The 20,044-nt window shown below is 37.2% G+C and overlaps 1 protein-coding gene across 6 annotated transcripts in view; it reads left to right on the top strand.

Annotated features, from left to right (window-relative positions):
- Nucleotides 1-20,044, top strand: part of NCOA1 (nuclear receptor coactivator 1) — a 258,922-nt gene that overhangs the window by 47,910 nt on the left and 190,968 nt on the right. For 3 of the 6 annotated variants that reach the window (XM_029231467.1, XM_029231472.1, XM_029231471.1), the window contains exons 1-2: nt 14,034-15,007; nt 15,843-15,969. The gene's annotated coding sequence lies outside the window, so the exon portion shown is untranslated. Of the gene's footprint in view, nt 1-14,033; nt 15,008-15,842; nt 15,979-20,044 lie in introns of those variants that run through there. The other 3 variants (XM_029231466.1, XM_029231464.1, XM_029231465.1) reach the window with 2 other exon arrangements.

The following is a 20,044-nucleotide window of genomic DNA, read 5'->3' as shown; positions in this document are numbered from 1 at the left end:
ACTTAGTATGATAATCTCTAGGTCTGTCCATAATGGCATTATTTCATTGTTTTTTTGTGGCTGAGTAGTATTCCATTTTATGTATATACCACATCTTACTTATCCATTCATCTGTCGATGGACATTTAGGTTGTTTCCATGTCTTGGCTTGTAAATAGTGCTTCTATGAACATAGGGGGTGCATGTATCTTTTCTAATTATAGTGTTGTCCGGATATATGCCCAGGAGGGGGATTGTTGGATCATATGGCAACTCTATTTTTAGTGTTTTGAGGAACCTCCGTACTGTTTTCCCTAGCGGCTGCACCACTTTACATTCCCACCAACAACACTGTCATCTTTTTTGATTGTACTGAAGACTAGTGAAAATTTAATCACCAGATAGTATTGATTCCTGTTTTAGAGTTTGGTAGCTACTACAGTATCTACAGTGTTGTGAGAGAAAAGGATTTATCCTCAGAGTTTTATACCTTACCACACTGTCATTTACATAAAAAGGCAAAAGAGAGATTTCAAGACAGACATGGTTTCAGAAATTACACTAGCTTTGTACTTTTTCTGAAAAAGAAAATGTCCAAGGAAATACTCTGTAGAATAAGATAATTAGTAAACTTGATTTAACAGATTGATATTAAACTTTGTACATACAGAAGATACTTCATTTTGATTACCTGTAATACAGTCATTACATCTAAGGTACAGAAATAACAAAAATAGAAATTCAAAAGTATTTACTTTAAGCATTTACTGTGTTCCTACTATGTATTAGGCAGAGAGCTAGGCTGAGGGTGCAGTGAAAAACAAGGTAATGTGATTTTTTTGCCCTGATGGAGCCTACAGCCTGGCAACCAATACAAGAAATAACTGGGTAGTTACAATGCAGTGCAGTGGATGCTCCAGTGGATAGACTACATGATAGAATGTCAGAATAGAGCAGGAGCACTTAACCCAGATTTGGGGGAGAGGCAGAGGTGGCTTTCTGAAGAAGGAACATCTGAGATAAGACAGGAGAAAGAAATTGAGAAGATTTCAGATTAGTTGATTGCAGAGAATACAAAGTGAGAGAAAGGAACAGATGACACCAGAGAGGTAACTAGGGACAGTATCACACAAAATCTTGAAAATAATATCGAAGCAGTTGGGCTTTATTTTGAGAGAAGTGGGGAACTATTAAAAGATTTTAATCATGAAAAAGTGATATGATCTGGTTTGTTTTTTAGATAGATCACTCAGTTTATGGTGTGGAAAATATCGAATTAGAGCCGGTAAAATTGAAGGTAGATCAGTTAGAGAGTTGTCTTGTTTATTCATTTGTTCTAACAATAAATATTTCTAGGTTAGAGGTGATGTTGGGCTGGCTATGGTAGGGTCATGGGATGGAGAGAAGTAGAGGGATGGAGAGAAGTAGAAGGACTTGAGAAAGATTTAGGCTTTCATGGTAGGCTTTGGTGGTTGGATATTAGGAACATGTAGAAGGACGAAGACAGACATGATCCCTAAATCTCTGGCTTGTGCAATAGGTAGTTGATGATGGTGCCATTTATTAGAGGAACCGTGGAGGAGAAGACTAAGGAGTGGTGATGAGTTCAGTTTGAGGTGCCTATGGGACACCTAAGTTGAGATCCGGTAGATAGTTAGATAAATGGGTTTGAAGTTTAGGAGAGACATCTGGGCTGGAGATACTGATTTGGAAAGTATCAGCATTTGGAAGGTAACTAAAATCATGGATATGAAAGATCACCCTGGTAGAAGGTACAGAGAAGAGATTTAGGTGAAAGATCTTAGAACACACACATCTAAAATGAGGATTCTTCTAATAAGACTTTTAGAAGGAATGGCTAAAAAAGTAGGACAAAATTCAGGAGATACACCTAAAACTTACATAATGATTAAAAAAATTCAGGAGAGTGTGGGCTAACAAATCTGAAACCATGGTACATGTATACTGGTATTAAATAAGTAAATGGATGGTGCATTGTGGGAGCCAGTTTTCTCACTTTTGGTGAGTGAAGTTACAGACAACCATGGCAAGGGGAAGGCTAGAACAAATCACATGGTACTAGATTAGAGTTAGAGAAATCAGGATGAATTCACGTTTAGGTTAATATAGATATGGATACAGAAACAATTATAGATATGTATGTATATATGGCCAAGTATACAGACATATATTTCCTAGCTCTACTAAAAGGGCCTAGAAGCAATGACACCCCAGTAGCATTATGCACACCTAGCACCAAGATCTTGTTTTGATACCATTTTCCAATTTAAAAAAGTAAGCTTCTTGGAAAATAGTTGATTCTAGGACTGGCGCAGGGAATATGCAAGATGAACCTGGAACATTTTGTAGAGCTAGAAGGTAAGAAAATACTCAAAAGCCAAAAGGATGGGGCTTGGCAAAAGGATACAGGAGGCAACCTGAAAGAGCCATCAAATGATCAAAGCTGGATTAGTTTGAATAACAAAATAAATAACACAGTATTGGATTATAACCCTAAATGATTGAATAAGTAAGTGTCCCCCACTTTTTTATCCCATACAGAAGAGCTCCAGGTAATTTATGCAGACACTTGTCTCCCTCAAGGAGGTGGAACTTAACTCCCTAGGCTTTGAGTGTGTGCTGTTCTTAGTGACTGAAAGGGAATGGTTATTTATGCAGATGCTGTTTAAGGTTAAATAAGTTATAGACTAAGGCATTTTCATGGGATATAGCATTAAAGAATATTTGTGATCTCAGTGGGAGCTGTTCTAGGGGAAAGGTAGATTTTTGGGCTATTAATGTGTATGACTCTAACCTTAACCTATCTTAGAGAGTATTCTGTATGTTCTTATTAGAAGATTTAATCACAAACTGACAGCTATTTAGTGTCTATCAAAAGCTCACTTAAAGTATCAGATATGAGAAGATAGTTTAATGAATATTTTAATTATGTATTCATCTAATTTCTTGTGTTAGGTCTTCAGAGAACAAAAGTATCAAGATCATGTCACCTCAGTCTCCCCCAACATGAAAATGCCTGTACTGATTCTGCTTTAATGATATGCCGTCTGTCTATAAATAGATCTATAAGCAACATCATTTGAATGATGTGCATTTTCTAAAATTATGTTTGAAACTATAGTCCACTAGGTTCATTGTTCTTTTTTCAAGTACATACAGTTCAGATACAAAATTTACATGTTTTCTTCTTATCAGAGATGAAAACTTACAACTCTGGAAACATGGACCCAAATTTGACACTCATTGTTTATAATTTGCTGATATTATGAATTTGATAGTGTCTGTTTCAGTTGCCTATTGTCATTTAACAAATCACTCCCAAACTTAGTGGCTTAAAACAGCATTGATTTATTATTTTTACAGTTCTCTGGGTCAGGAATTTGGTCAGGGCTTGGCTAGGGGATTCTTCTGCTCTGTGTGGCATCAGCTGGGTGCATTCACTCAGCTGGTAGCTGGGCTGGAAGGAGGCTTCACTCACATGTCTGGCACTTTGGCGTGCCTCCAGGTGGCCTCTCACCAGCATGATAATTTCAGGGTATTCAGATGGTCTCGCTTCCAAGAGGGAGAAAGGGGAAACTGTCAGTCCTCCTGGTCTGTGGAACTTCAGAATGTCACTTTTGATCACTGTTGGTCAAAGCAAGTCACAAGGCCAGCCAAGACTCAAGGAACTGGGGTATAAACATCATATCCTCATGGGTGGAGTGACGTGTACAGAGAGAGGGAAGGACTTGATGGCAGCCATCTTTGGAGGCTATTATGTGCCCATACCAGCTAACTACCACAGTATCTTTTTTTTTTTTTTTTCTGTGGTATGTAAGCCTCTCACTGCCGTGGCCTCTCCCATTGCGGAGCACAGGCTCCGGACACACAGGCCCAGCGGCCATGGCTCACGGGCCCAGCAGCTCCGCAGCATGTGGGATCCTCCCGGACCGGGGCACAAACCCGTGTCCCCTGCATCGGCAGGCGGACTCTCAACCACTGTGCCACCAGGGAAGCCCCTACCACAGTATCTTAATTTTTTATTTTATTTACAAAGTTTTATTGTGATTAATCCTCTTTACCTTGCGTCTTAACTTGTAACCAATTCAAGTCCTCTTAGAAATTAGATTATACATATTAAATAAAAATTATTACCTTAATTTAGTAGAAAAAATTGGGGTAATGAGGGGCCATGCTAAGTCTCACTCTTGTCATTGTCACTCACTCTAAATTTATCTTGGCTTAACAAGTATCTTGGATTACTTAGAGCTGAAAATCTTAGTTTTTCTGATCTGGAAGGTTTACTGACACATGTTCATATATATTTTTTAAGCCCTGATAAACTTTGTGGAACACAGTTGTAGCGAAGGGTACCATAATTTAAAATTCAGATACTCTTTGACTCAGAAAGTAATTCCACTTCATGAGTACACAGATATTCTTTAGAGCATTGTCAGTAATGGAAAAATACTGGAAACAACATATGAGTCTGTCAATGAGGAACTGGTTTAACAAATCATGATGCATTCATATGATAGAATATCATGAAATTGTTTAAAAAAAAGAGCAGGAGGGAATTCTGTAAGGAATGATATGAAGTAAGTTCTAAAACACATTAAGTTAAAAAAAATCATGATGAGAAGCTGTATAGTATGCCATCACTTTCATTAAAAATACATATAGGGGCTTCCCTGGTGGCACAGTGGTTGAGAGTCCGCCTGCCGATGCAGGGGACACGGGTTCGTGCCCCGGTCTGGGAGGATTCCACATGCCACGGAGCGGCTGGGCCCGTGAGCCATGGCCGCTGAGCCTGCACGTCCGGAGCCTGTGCTCCGCAACGGGAGAGGCCACAACAGCGAGAGGCCTGCGTACCGCAAAAAAAAACAAAAAACAAAAAACAAACATATAAATGCTTTTTAATGTATAGAATACGAATGAATACACAGGAAGCAAGGGAAGGGAGCTGGATGACTAGGGGAGACTTTCTATTCACCATAGCCTGTTAGTACAATTTACTTTTTATACCAGGTACATGTATTAACTACTCTAAAACTTAGCTTAAAAAATGCTCTGACAGTTTTATTTTACTTGTTGGTTATCTTCTTGTGTAAGGCAGAATGTTGGGTGTTCCATTCAGACAGGAGCCTAAAGGCCAGTAGGAAAGATTAAACACATGTACCATATCAGCAGGCTGCTTGTTAGAGTTGTCATTTTTGCATTGTCCAAATACTTTGCCCATTGTTTTTAGTGGACTGTTCTTATTATTGTACTGAAGATTTCTTTTATATTCTGGAAACAAGTTATCAGATATTTGTTTTGCAGATATTTTCTCCAAGTGTGTGGCTTGTCTTTACATTTTCATAACACTGTCTGTGGAAGAACAGAAGTTTGAAATTCTAAGTGCAATATCTCAATTTTTTCTTTTATGGTCCATGCTTTTTGTGTCATATCTAAAAACTGCCTAACTCAGGTGTTGGCAAACTACAGCTGATTCAGCCCACTGCTTGTTTTTGTAAAATAAAGTTTTATTGGAACATAGCTATGCCTGTTTGTTTCCATGTTCTCTATAGCTGCTTTCATGTTACAGGACAGAGTTAAGTCTTTGCAGCAGAGATGATATAGCCCATAAAGCCTAAAATATTTACTGTCTGACCATTTACAGAAAAAGTTTGCCAACCTCTGGGCTAACCTAGCATCCCCAAAATTTTCTCCTCTGTTTTCCTTTAGAAATTTTATAGTTTTGTATTTTAAAATATTTAAGTCTATTAATTTTTAAAAAAATATTTATTTATTTGTTTATCTTGGCTGCGCCGGGTCTTAGCTGTGGCATGTGGGATCTTTTAGTTGCAGCATGCAGGATCTTTAGTTGTGGCATGTGGACTCTTAGTTGCGGCATGCATGTGGGATCTAGTTTCCCGACCAGGGATCAAACCGGGCCCACTGCATTGGGAGCTCGAAGTCTTACCCACTGGCCCAGCAGGGAAGTCTCTAGGTCTATTAATTTTTATATAAGATGTGAGATGTGCGTTGAGGTTCTTTTTTTTTTTTCCCTGTATGAATTGTCATTTGTTATAGCCCTAGTTGTTATAAAGACAGTTTTTTCCATTGAATTACCGTGGTACTTTTGTTGAAAATCAAATCAATTGACTATAACAGATATATTTCTGGACTGTCTCTTCTGTTCCATTGATCTGTATGTTTATCCTTATATCAGAATTATAATGTCTTGATGACTATAGCTCTATAGAAAGTATTGAGGGACTTCCGTGCCAGTCCAGTGGTTAAGACTCTGTGCTCCCACTGCAGGGGGCCTGGGTTCAATGCCTAGTTGGGGAACAAAGATCTCGCATAAAGCATGGCACGGCCAAAAACAGAAAAAAAATTGCAGGTCAAGAATAAAAAGATCTTCATTAAAAAAAAAAAAAAAGGAAAGTATTGAAATCAGGTAGTATAAAATTTCCAGCGTTCTTTTTTTTAGAATTATTTTTAGCATCATAGGTTCTGTGCATTTCCATATAAATTTTAGAATCAGCTAACCAGTTTTTATTTTAAAAATCCCCGTAGGATTTTTTCCTTTTTATTTATTTATTTTTGGCTGCATTGTAACTTTGTTGCTGCGTGGGCTTTCTCTAGTTGTGGCTTCTTTGTGGTGCACGGGCTTCTCATTGCAGTGGTTTCTCTTGTTACGGAGCACGGGCTCTAGGTGCAGGGGCTTCAGTAGTTGTGGCTCACCGGTCTAGAGCACAGGCTCAGTAGTTGTGGTGCACGGGCTTAGTTGTTCTGCAGCATGTGGGGTCTTCCCGGACCAGGGCTCGAACCCGTGTCCCCTGCATTGGCAGGCGGATTCTTATCCACTGGGCCACCAGGGAAGTCCCGTCTGGTGGGATTTTAATTGTGATTTATGTTAAATCTATACACTAATTTGAGGAGAATTGATATATTAACATTGATTAATCTGATCTTTGAAAACAGTATACTTCCATTTATTGAGGTCTTTGATTTCTCACTTGGTGTTTTGTATTTTTGAGCACAGAATTTTCCATTTATTTTGCTATATTTACCCTGTATCTTTCTTTTTTGATGTTAATGTAATTGCTACTGTTTTGTTAATTTATTTCTAATTATTAATTGCTGCCATATAGAAATACAATTAAATTTTGTATGTTGACTTTGTATCCTTCAATTTTGCCAAATTCAAAGCAAATTTAGTTTCAGTAGTAGATTCTTTGGGATTTTCTATATAGACAGTCCTGTCACTTGTGGACAAAAGACAGTTTTGTTTCCTTTTTTTTTTTCATCTCTAGGCTTTTATTTCATTTTCTTGCATTATTGTACTGACAGTACAGTGCATTGTTGAATAGGAGCGGTGAGAGCAGATGTTCTTGCCTTGTTCCTGATTTTAGAGGGAAAGCTTTAGTCTTTCATGATTATGTATGATATTAGCTTTAGATTTGTTGTATATTCATGTCTTAGGCTGAGGACGTTCCCTTCTGTTCCTAGTTTTCTGAGTTTTGAATCATGAATGGTTGTGGGTTTTTCCAGAATTTTTTTTGCATCTGTGAAGATGATCGCTTATATTTTAGTCTATTGATATGTTGAATTATATTGATGGATTTCTTTTTTTATAATGAACTAATATTGCATTCCTGGGATAAATTCTATTTGGTCATGATATATATTCCTTTTTGTATATTGCTAGATTCATTTTTCTAATATTTGGTTAAGATATTTTGTGTCTATGTTCATGAAAGGATATTGGTCTGTAATTTATTTTCCTTACAGTTTTTTTTGTCTGACTTTTATATCAGAGTTATGCTGTCCTCATAAGATGAATTGGGAAGTGTTTTCTCTTCATTTATTTCTGGAAAATTTATATATTATTGTTATGATTTCTTCCTTAGATGTTGGTAGAATTTACCAAGGAAGCCATTTGTCATGGAACTTTCTTCGTCGGAAGATTTTAAATTATGAATTAAATTTTCTTAATATATTAAGAGCTATTGTTATTTAATTTCTTGAGTGAACTTGGTAGTTTGTATTCAAACTTCCAAGGACTTGGTACATTTTATCAAAGTTGTAGAATTTATTGCCATAAAGTAGCTCATAATATTCTCGTATTATCCTTTTAATATCCGTAAAATTTCTAGTGCTGTCCTCTTTTCATTCTTGGTAGAGTTAATTTGTGACTTCTTTCTCTCTCTCTCTGGCCAGAAGTTCATTCAGCGCTATTGAAATTCTCAAAGAACTACATTTCAGTTTCATAAATTTTCTCTATTGCTTTTTTTTAGTTTCATTTCTTCCTTCTAATTCCTTTGTGTTTAATTTGCTCTTCTTTTTCTACTTAAGGTGGAGGCTTAGATTATTGATGCAAGACTTTTGTTTTCTAATATAAACAGTTTATGTTTTATGCTGTAAGTTTTTCTAAAAACTGCTTTAGTGGTATCCCACAAATTTTGATATGTTCCACTTTACTTTTAATTCAATTAAAAGTGTTTTTTAATTTCTCTTTTTAATCTTTGGGTTATTTAGAATTGTGTTGTTTAATTTCCAACCTTTGATAATTCTTAATCTATCTTTCAGTTATTGATTCTAACTTAATTCTGTTTTGGTCAGAGAAAATGCATTATTTTACTTAAATTCTTTTAAATATTTTGAGCTTTGTTTTATGGCCCAGAATATGGTCTTTCTTGGTGAGTGTTCCATGTACCCTTGAAAATAATGCATTTTCTGTTCCTGTTGTGTAAAATGGTCTATAAATATCCAATTAGGTCAAGTCAGTTGATAGTATTTTCAGGTTTTCTATAGCTTAGTGATTTTCTGTTTTCTTGTTCTGTTGATTAATAACAGAGGAGTATTAATGTCTACAACTGTAATTGTGGATTTGTCTAATCTCCTTACAGTTTTGTCATGAATTGATCCTTTATCGTTAAGTAGTATCCCTCTTTATCACTGGTGACATTCCTTATTCTGAGGTCTGCTCTTTCAGATATTAATACAGGCATGCTGTCTTTCCTTTCCCTCCTTTTACTTTTAACCTATGTCTTTGTATATAAAGTAAGTGTCTTGTGGATAGCATACGATTGGATTTTGTTTGTAAAATTTGATCTGATAATCTCTACCTTTTAATTGGGTGTTTAGATAATTTCTATTTAATATAATCATTGAAAGTTTGGATTTAAACCTACCATCTTGCTAGTTGTTTTCTATTTTTGAATCTTTTTTGTTTATTTTTTCTGCCTTCTATTGAATTAATCATTTTTCATAATTTCATTTTATCTAACTCTTGGCTTATTCTGTATATTTGTACATACACACATATTTTTGCGGTTGCTCTAGGTCATGGTTTCTTAACCTTGGCACTGTTCGTATTTTTGGTTGGATAATTCTTTGTTGTTGGGTCATGGAGGGGATACCTGTGTCCATTGCAGGATTTTTAGCATCCCTGGTCTCTATCTACTAGATGACAGTAGCACCCGTTCCCCACCCCCAGTTGTGACGACCAAAAAAGTTTCTAGACTTTGCTACATGTCCCTGAGGGGGCAAAATTGCTCCTGGTTGAGAACCCCTACTCTACGGTTTATTTTATTTATTTATTTTTATTTTTATTTTTTGGCTGCGTTGGGTCTTCTTTGCCACACACGGGCTTATCTCTCTCTGGTTGTGGTGAGCGGGGGCTACTCTTCATTGTGGTGTGCAGGTTTCTCATTGTGGTGGCTTCTCTTGTTGGGAGCATGGACTCTAGGCACGCGGGCTTCAGTAGTTGTGGCACACGGGCTCAGTAGTTGTGGCTCGCAGGCTCTAGAGTGCAGGCTCAGTAGTTGTGGCACACGGGCTTAGTTGTTCCACGGCATGTGGGATCTTCCCGGACCAGAGCTCAAACCTGTGTCTCCTGCATTGGCAGGCGGATTCTTAACTACTGCGCCACCAGGGAAGCCCCTACTCTACGGTTTAAAAGATATATCTTTAACTTGTAATAGTTTTTTTCACATTTTTAAAAATCACATTTTTTCTTTAAATAATGTTATACTACTTCATGTGTTATGTAATACCTTATATACAGCATAGTTCAACTATCTTCCATCTTTATACTATGTTGTCATAAATTTTATTTCTATGTATGTTATTAACACTACATTATCATTTTTTGCTTTAGTTGGTGTTTAACCTTCTAAAATCAATAAAATATGAAAAAATAGTCTTTTATTTTTACCTTCTCTTTCTAATGCTCTTCATTTCTTTTTTGTAGATCCAAATTTTCACCTGGGAATTTTCACTGCTGCCTAAAGAACTTCTTTTAACATTTCTGGTGTCTGCAGGCAGTGAATTCTCTCATTTTATTTGTCAAAAAATTCCTTCTTTCTTCCTTCAGTTTTCAAAAATATTTTTGCTGGTTATAGAATTCTATGTTCAGCTCTTTTTTCTTTCAGTACCTGAAAGGTATTATATTCAATATTGTCTTTGGCTTGTATAATTTTCTGAAGGTAAGGAAATTTTAATCTTTGTTATTTGTATGTAGTCTTTCTTTTTTCTCTGTCTTGGAGATTTTTATCTCTGTTTTTGTACAGTTTGAGTATGATATACCCGTGTATGTTTGTTTGTGTGTGCGTGTTTTGGTATTTATCATGATTGGGGTTCTCTGGGATTTTTTGCTCTCTAGTTTGTTGTCTTAGATTCATTTGGGAAAATTCTTGGCCATTATCTTTTTATGTATTTCTTGTATCTTATTATTTTTGTTTTCTTCTCCTGGGGCTCCAATTAAATGGATGTTATACATTTTGATATAGTTCCACAGCTCTTGGATGCCCTGAACTATATTTTTCCTTCAGTTTTTTAAAACTGTGGTTTCATTTTGTATTATTTCTATTGTCCTGTCTTTAAGTCCACTGAGTCTTTCCTAATCTGTGTCCAGGCTGCTGTTGAGGCTGCCAAAGAAATTTTTCTTCTCTAATGTAAACAAAATTTCTTTTGTTGTTTCTAGCTTTTCTATTTTACTTTTTTAAAGTTGCCATGTCACTGCTGAAAATTTCCATCTTTTTATGCATGTTATCCATCTTGTCTACAAGATCATTTAACAGTTACTATAGAATGTTTGATAATTTCAGTTAATGAATCAGTCCTGATTCTGTTGATTACTTTATCTCTTGACAAAGGGTTATTTCTTCTTGTTTTTGTGGATGCTTCATAGTTTGTGATTTAAGGCTCATCATCATGTACAGAAGAATAGGAGAGACTGAAGTGATCCTCTTCTCTCAGGCTGTGTTTGTCAGAGGTTGAGTCAATCTAATCTTGAAGTGAGGTGGGTTTGGATTTTGTGGCCGTCATTACCTTCAGTGTACCACAGGCTTCACATTTCTCCATTTGGCTGCTGTTGCCTTGTGTTTAGAGTGTGGCATGTGGTACTACAGGATTTTTCTGTGATCCTGTATCACCCTCATCTTTCAGCAGTCTTTGCACATCTGTTTGCAGAGGGATTTCATGTTACTGTTTTTCTCCCAGTGATAGATTATTGTTGCCTGTTACCCAGTGCTATGCTTGTGGGACAGGGCAGAGTTCTATTTTGTCCTGGTGCAGACTCAATCCTGGTCAGGCCCTACATTCCTGGGTATCAGTGGTAGGACTTTCTTAGCTTTCCTGCTTTCTCTTCCCTGTGGTGGTCAAACACTCATACATTTGTGGTTGGTCTTGGGCAGAAATATCCTTTCCCTCCCTTGTAGTAGTACATCTCTGTTGGTATTGGTGCAGGATCCTTTGCCCAAGACTTCTTCCTCTTCCCCTCCCCTACAGTGGCAGAGGGGGTTTTTTTGCCTCTACTTTCTCATAGCATCAGTGTGTCTTTCTTTGCCTGTGTCTGGGAGCTTAAGAGTGTTTTCTCCCCATCTGGGAGAGGCATTTTGCTTCTGTTCTCCTCTGAAGCAGTGGACTTTTGCCTGGACCCTGGGGTGAGAGGGCTTTCTGTCCTTCCCCCAGTGGCTCTAGGCTTTTGCTCTGTGTTGGGGACGGGTTGGGGAAGCAGGCAGAGCTTCAGGCCTGTACTCATCACCTTGTACACACTTGCTTCAGTGATGAAGGGCTTTCTCTGGTTTCCTGTCCTACCTCTAATCTTTCTTGTGAGAATCTGGTTGAGGCATGTAGAAGAACTTGCAATTGAGTGTAAACTCTCCTTGTGTCTGGGGTTCTCAACCATTCCTAACTGACATAGTAGTTCATACTTGGTCTTAAAGAATTTGTTAAAATCTTAACTGATTTTTTTTTCTTACATACATGTATGGAGGCCACTTCTTCTGATGACCTGCCAAAGGTAAAACAGTTTGTGTGTACAGCCTCTCCCTGGAGGAATTTGTCCCTCTTTGGTATTAAATTACTTGGTTGCCTTCTGACTTCAATTCTTTATTAGATTCAAGAGAAGTTTTGATTTTATAAATCTGGCTTTTTCTCACTAGGGTGGGAAAACATTCTTTTGTGGCTTTCTGCATTCTAGGTGGAAGTGGAACTACTTAGAGTTCTTGACAGGGTTTGCTATTTCAAACTGCTGCTTATTCGGATCCCTCTTGAATGTTTTCTCTTGCCTTCATTTGCCTCTTGAGCACTTTGTCATTTAGGATTGAACCCAAGGGACTACTTCCTCCATGAAGCTTTTCCTGATCCCACTAAGTAGAATAGAACATTTCTTGAATTGTACAACTGCTTTGCTTCTCATACAGCTGTATTTCATTTTTGCAGACCCGTTGAAACCTTCATTGAGGTTGAGCAGCTTTCAGAATTCGAGACCTCTCAACCTGAGAACTGTCCTTCTACTTTCAAAGTTTATGGCTGTATGGTTGATAGATTTTAGGTAGGATCATAAAGTAAACTTGAGATAAAGAAATATACAAGAGAACTTACACTTATTATTATAATAAAAATTTGTGAAATCATACCACATAGTTTCCTGTGTACAGTTATTGCTCTTGAACTAAATTATTTTCAGAAATAAGACTTAAATTTGTAGAATCTAATTTCTTAAAACTATGGGCTTGGTTACACAAGCTAGTATATATTCACACAATGAAATATCATGGAGTTTTAAAAAACAGTGATAAAACATATCCTAACATGGAAAATCTGCAGGGTATAATGAGTGAAAAAAAATAAGGTGCAAAACTGAATATTTTGTGTAAGAAGGCAGGAAGAATAAGATTATATTTGCAGTTAAGTGTATTTGCATAAAGAATTACTAGAAGGATATACATACAAGAAACTAATAAAAGTGGTGACCTGTAGTAAGCAAGGACGTGAGCTGCAAGTGGATGATATACAAATGAGACTTCTCAAACATGTTATGTTCCTTTTTACATCATTTTGATTTTTGATTCATGTGAATGTAGTATATATTAAGAAAAGTTAAAGTTAATAAACATTATGTGAATCTTAAAAGATAACAGGAAGATTTGAAAAATACTTTAGCGCTGATAAAATATGTTGGCCTATGAAATAAAAATTGTGTGTGAGATACCTTTATTTTACATAAATCAGATTTTACAGATGAAAAGGTAAATACAAAGCATGGAGAATTGCAAAGATCAAGGTTTTATGAATCTGGCTCTAGATGAATAAATATATAGAAAGGCTGGTTTTCTAGCATGATTAGAAAGGTTTGGGGTCTAGACCCAATGTGGATGATCCCTCAAAGCAGAAAGGAGCATTGTGTTTAGGCAGCAACTATAACAGAAACACAGAGTGCTGAGAGTGGACTGGGGAACAATTTCTTACTCATGAAACTACTGGGCATATCCTTGGAAACTGATAAAGTGTATCTAACTATTGTCAGGAAGAACAGGAGATGAGAATACCAAAGAATATTCTTATTACAAATTAAAACATATAAAGAAACAATAATTACATTACGTAAATAGGTTATAGCCCAGAAATCAACCTTATTGTAGACAAATGAAATGTATAAGAAGAAATTTATAAATCAAGGGGTGGTTTACTTAATTACTTAATGTTGTTAGGAAAACTGGCAATTTGGAATACAGGTCAGTTCAGAGTTAAATCTCTTTCCATACATCATTTGGAATGAAGTATTCAAATAATTTAGCCCACAGAAAAGTGAAAATCAGAGTATTTATCTGTTATCAAGAAATTCCTAAGCAAAGAAATAATAAAAGAAGTGAAAAATGCACTGATGGGTAAATCTGGCCACGTGAAAAGAAAAACTTTTGTATTGAAAGCCAGCGATAGGCTGAGAAAATGTTAAAAGTAGATGAAAGATAGTATTTTTACAATATAAGTGGTTAAGGAAAACATAAAACTCCTTTCCCATTGTACCCCAGGTGGGGCTGGAAGAGGGAGAGTTGCATATTTGGGAACAAAGGCAGTGTGCGTTATGGGAGAAGGATCTGATTAATGACATAGATAGCATTCAGTGTCTAACTAAATTTGAAGACCTTAATATTATAGCAGGATCAGTCCACGTGGTTGTGTGTTTTTTCTCTAGCAGGTGATTGAATTGACCCAGGATTAGGAATTTGAGAGTGGTGAAGTGGAAGAAAGAAAATAACGTACTTGGTGGACTGATAGCTTGGGTGACAACCAAGATTTTGAGATTGGTGATAACACAGAACTGGAAAGATGAGTGTAGGTAGAGTGCATCTAAGGGATTGAGACTGGACCCCGGTTAGAAAAGATAGAGTGGAATATTGAACGACAAAGTCAAGAAGAGGGTAGGACAGCCAGATGGCATGACCATGAGGGAAGGGATGGGACTGCTTGTGAGGTAGGGTCTGGAAATGTTACTGTGGACAAGGTTGATTCCTATGGCCTTAGTCTTCACTCTAGAGGGTTCTTTTCAAGAGCCAGATTTAGCCCAGTGGTTGAAAGTAGTGTTCAGTGATAAGGTTGAGGATGTAGAGGTCTTTTGTTTTACTATGTAAAAGGGGTTTCCAGAGGTCCCTGTGTAAAAGGTTGGAAGGAAGGGCGGCAGTTGGGGAATGCATGCGGTGACTGAGACAGCAAAGAGAACACTGTGGGCATGAAGACAAGAGAAAAGGTAGTCACAATGGTTTATGTTTTGAATAAAGCCCAAGGGTGACGGGTGGGAGCCACAGGTAGAAGTAACTAGCAAGATTCCTGAATTGACCTGTGGTGTAATGATTGTCTCTGGAGCCTGATCCACTGTGTCTTTGTAATCTAAAGGGAATATTAGTGGAAAACTTAACTCTGGGTGGTAAAACCTAAAGCAGTTAGGCTTTAAGTAACGAAAGCCAGTAGGGCTCACATTTCTTAAGCGTTCTCTGATGTCTGCACAGTCCCACTGTTTGGAGTTAGCTTTGAGGTAGAATGGGAAGATACAGCACTACCATTAATTTAGGAAAGTCCACAATTTGTCACATCCTACTGCCAAGGACCCAGGAATGAATGATAGCCATCATATTGGGTGCTTCTTTATCATAGAGGTATCTTCTGCTGGAAATCCTGTTTCCTCCTACTGTTCCATTTTACCCGAAACTGGGTACTGAGGCCACTGCTGCTGGGGTGACTTCAGCAACTCTGATGAGTGAGTCAGTAGCTTAGGTCTCTTGCCTCCTTGAATTACCAATGCAAAGCCCAATTTGCTGCATACCTCCTTTGGGGATCAGAACCTTTTTAAAGCTAGTAACTAATTACTGCTTATCAACTTTATATTTGTTTACTTACTTAACCTTTATTCTTTAATTTCAGTTTTTAAAATCTGTGGTGGGGACAAGAATGGGAATTAGAATTTCTTGAACAACGAAAGCATCTGTATAAGAATCTTTGTATGCTTACAGGGAAACAATGATGTGTCACAGTATCTAAAATCTAATGTATTCAGTAGAACAAATGTCTCTTTTCTCCTACTTTAGATCTAATGGGATGTAACTGGAACCGACTCTGATGATAAAAATCAAGGACCATCAGGCAAGATCAGGCAGTAAGAATTTTTGCTTCCAAATGAAGACACTGACATTTAGAACTTCTACTTATTCTAAGGTATTCGAGGTACAGTTTTACTTTAATTTGACTCCTTGGCAGTCATTTTATAATGCTGATTTCTATCTATATAGATTTCATAAGTTTAAAAGTTTTTATGTTAGAATGGTTAGCTTTTGGGGAAGAGACCACCCACCCACACACACACACGTTCCTCCAAATCTGAGAAGAGATTAAGATTTTAAAGGGAGGTCATCCTTATAATTAGGAAAGCATGTCAATTATAAGAAATATAATGGACTTCCCTGGTGGCACAGTGGTTAAGAATCCACCTGCCAGTGCAGGGGACATGGGTTCGAGCCCTGGTCCAGGAAGATCCCACATGCTGCAGAGCAACTAAACCCGTGAGCCACAACTACTGAGCCTCCATTTTAGAGCCTGCCAGCCACAGCTATGAGCCCGCGTGCCACAGCTACTGAAGCCCATGCGCCTAGAGCCCATGCTCCGCAACAAGAGAAGCCACTGCAATGAGAAGCCCGCGCGCCGCAACTAGAGAAAGCTGCGCACAGCAAGAACCAAAGCAGCCAAAACTAAATAAAGTAAATAAATTTATTAAAAAGAAGAAACACAAATGTAAGAAAATATATCAAAATGTTCATTAAAAATAAAGAAATACACTGAGTGCAGATTAACACTCAGTATAGAAGAACTGGAATAAATAAATGTCAATTTAATAATTATTTTATTTATGTCATGACCCTCTGAGATGAGCAATTGAATTCAGCACTCTAACCAACTGTGCTTACATGATACAAGACATCTTAGTGATTGTCCTTTAGTTTGATCTGGAAACCTCTCTTTCCTGTTTTCCTAAACTTACTGTTAAGAGTTTTCTATTCACCAAGAAATGTCACTTATACTCCCTGTAGACTGTTTCTATAGGACCTTGGGGATCTGACGGGTTAGTTTCACTTAGATCAGAAAAACCAGGCATGTAATTAAAGAGTCAAATGATACTTCCAAATCATTGGGTGGCTGTCCACTTTAAAGACTACATAAGACAATTGAAAACAATCAAAGGAAACATAGTGTCAACAGAAAACATAGTGGTCTCTATTTTTCTAAAATACATATAAATTTCAAAGAGGGTACAGTTAGTTTGGTGTTTATTTAAAAACAAAATAATTTCGTGTTAATTGTATTTTTCCAAATAGGCAGAAAGTATGGAAAGATAAGTATTTTTAGGGACAGTCAGAGTTGGTTGGTTCTCTGTATACATTATAGAGGTTTGTAAATTAATTTTGCTAGATTATAGAGAAGATGAAAATCTGAGAAAAATGTATCACTTATTACTTGGATTTTAAATTTCATTTTATTCTGTTTCGGAAGAAGAATATGTAAAACAGTAAATTCTAAAATATAAGAATCCATATTGAAAAACCTAAGACTGCTTCAGTTAAAATAAATGAATTACTTTCTAGAAGGCGGTGGTATAATTGAGCAGCTTTTGCCAAAGAAGAGTTACCTCGAATCAAATAGCAGATGAAAAAGAGGTTGTTTTGATGAGAAGTTTTAAAACTTCTCTGGCAGCTAGCAGGTATATTGTACTTTTCAAAAATTTTTTGGTGTCAGTTTGAATCAAATGGTAATGATATTAAATATATAATTTGACTTATTACCAGAATCATTTTCCTTTTTAAAAAATTTGGATGTACTTTATTTTTTGGCTGTGTCAGGTCTTAGTTGCGGCACGCAGGATCTTTTGTTGCAGCGTGCAGGCCCTTAGTTGTGGTGCGTGGGCTCCAGAGCTCGTGGGCTCTGTAGTTGCAGCACACGGGCTCTCTAGTTGTGGCACGCAGGCTTAGTTGCCCCGTGGCATGTGGGATCTTAGTTCCCTGGCATCCCCTGCAGTGCAAGACGGATTCTTAACCACTAGACCACTAGGGAAGCCCCTCCCTTATTTTTTAAAGCTATCTTTCCTTCTTACTTTCATTTAACAACATTAGTTGAATGTTCAGGCTTTGCGAAGAATAAGTCTAAATATGTGGAAGGATATAAATTATTCTATAGCTTCATTATGAATGAAGTTGAAGACATCTTTCACTCAGAATGTTTACTCTGGGGCTAGGGAGGCTAAATACTCTTATCTGAAAACCATTTAAAAGCAATTTTGAGGACTTCCCTGGTAGTGCAGTGGTTAAGAATCTGTCTGCCAATGCAGGGGACACGGGTTCGAGCCCTGGTCCAGGAAGATCCCACATGCCGCAGAGCAACTAAGCCCTTGCGCCACAACTACTGAAGTCCGCGCACCTAGAGCCCGTGCTCTGCAACAAGCGGAGCCACCGCAGTGAGAAGCCCATGCACCGCAAAGAGTAGCCCCCGCTTGCCACAACTAGAGAAAGCCCATGCACAGCAACGAAGACCCAATGCAGCCAAAAATAAAAAAATTAATTAAAAAGAAAAAAAAGCAATTATGAAATGAGCACATAAAAATCATAGTTTAGTATTCCTTTCTAAGTAATACAGTTAAGTTCTGTATTCAGATGTCAACAAAAAGAGAGTAGGAAATTCTGATCAATTGAATTTGGTGACTAATTGGTTGTGGTTGTTACCCATCTATGGTTCTACTTGTGAAAGTGCCATATAACCTAATTAGGTTGCTTAAATCCTTAAATTAGGGATTCCTATTCATCAATTTCTTATATTGCCCCGCGCATTTGCAAACTAATATTTGTCATTTTCCCTTTCAAAAATGAAGTAAAAATTTCACAAACTTGTGCTCAGAAGTTTTATATAATACATTTTGACAATATTTTCTTTCTTTTTTTTTTTTGGCTGTACGCGGGCCTCTCACTGTTGTGGCCTCTCCCATTGTGGAGCACAGGCTCCGGACGCGCAGGCTCGGTGGCCATGGCTCACGGGCCTAGCTGCTCCACGGCACGTGGGATCTTCCCGGACCGGGGCACGAACCCGTGTCCCCTGCATCGGCAGGCGGACTCTCAACCACTGTGCCACCAGGGAAGCCCTCTTTTTTTTTTTGACAATATTTTCTTAAAAATTTTTTGAGAGGATTTTAAGATTTTGAGATAGTGGGATTTTGTTTTTTTGGGAAGGGGGATTAAAACAAAACAAAATCAGTACGAGTTACGGCCCTAGAACATTTGTAAGGTGATGTCTTGGATTATAGTTTACATTAAGTTAAAATAGTACCTTTTAAAAATATTTTGTTTGGACTCACAAAAACATTTGAAAACATTTCAACAAGGTATAATTGAGGGAATAGGTATTCCCTTGCCACCATGATTTTCTCTGTGGTGTGATGGAAAGAGCACAAGCTTTGGCTCTTCTACTTTCATGCTACCCTGAGGAATTGAATTAATATTTGTCTTAGTTTCCTTTTCTTTAATAGTTACTTTTTAGACTTTTGATGAAAAATGAAAAAAGTGTATAAAATTATATAAAATGATGCTTTTCAGTGTTAGATTAATGCACATTATTGCTAAAGATAGAGAAGACCACACTACTGAAGTATCATTCACAGTTATCCTTCTCCTAGCAAAAAACAGGTCAACTCACACTACTACTGAGAAGCTTGTCAAACCAGTTTCAAACTTAACGACAAATATTATGCTTGGAGAGAAAGTAAAATGAGCTTTTGGCAAAAATCCCTTATCAAAGGCTTACCATCTGGAAAAGCAATTACTGTCATGTGCATGCTAGCAGAATTTTTTGTTTTTCAGTTGGATGAAAGCACTGATGTGCTGAGGACATACCAGCACTTCATAGAGATGTGTTACTGTTTAATCACTGAGAAATCCACACTAACAGAAGAGTTTTTTTGTTGATATTTTGTTTTATTGTTGTTGTTGTTGGTGGTGGTGGTTGGTTGGTTTTTTAAAGCCATTGTTGTCTGGAAAAGTTGCATTGGTTCCTCTGATCAAAACCCAACAACTTTAGCTGTAGGAGAGGGTGCACTTGGTCTGTGAATAAAAGAAATTGCACCAAGATATAAATTTATATCCTGCTTTTTTCCAGAGGAAAAAGTTTGGCATTTAGTAATGTGATTTCTGGTTGTGATTTAATGTTGAAAAAAACCAGTAAAAATTGTGGATGTAAGCAATTTTTGGCCACTAAC

The sequence above is a fragment of the Monodon monoceros genome, unplaced genomic scaffold (assembly GCF_005190385.1).
Source record: "Monodon monoceros isolate NGI ecotype Baffin Bay Population unplaced genomic scaffold, NGI_Narwhal_1 Super_Scaffold_19, whole genome shotgun sequence".
In the NCBI taxonomy this organism is placed as follows: domain Eukaryota; kingdom Metazoa; phylum Chordata; class Mammalia; order Artiodactyla; family Monodontidae; genus Monodon; species Monodon monoceros.
Note: the sequence above shows the minus strand (reverse complement) of the source record. Positions and strands in the feature narration are given on the sequence as shown.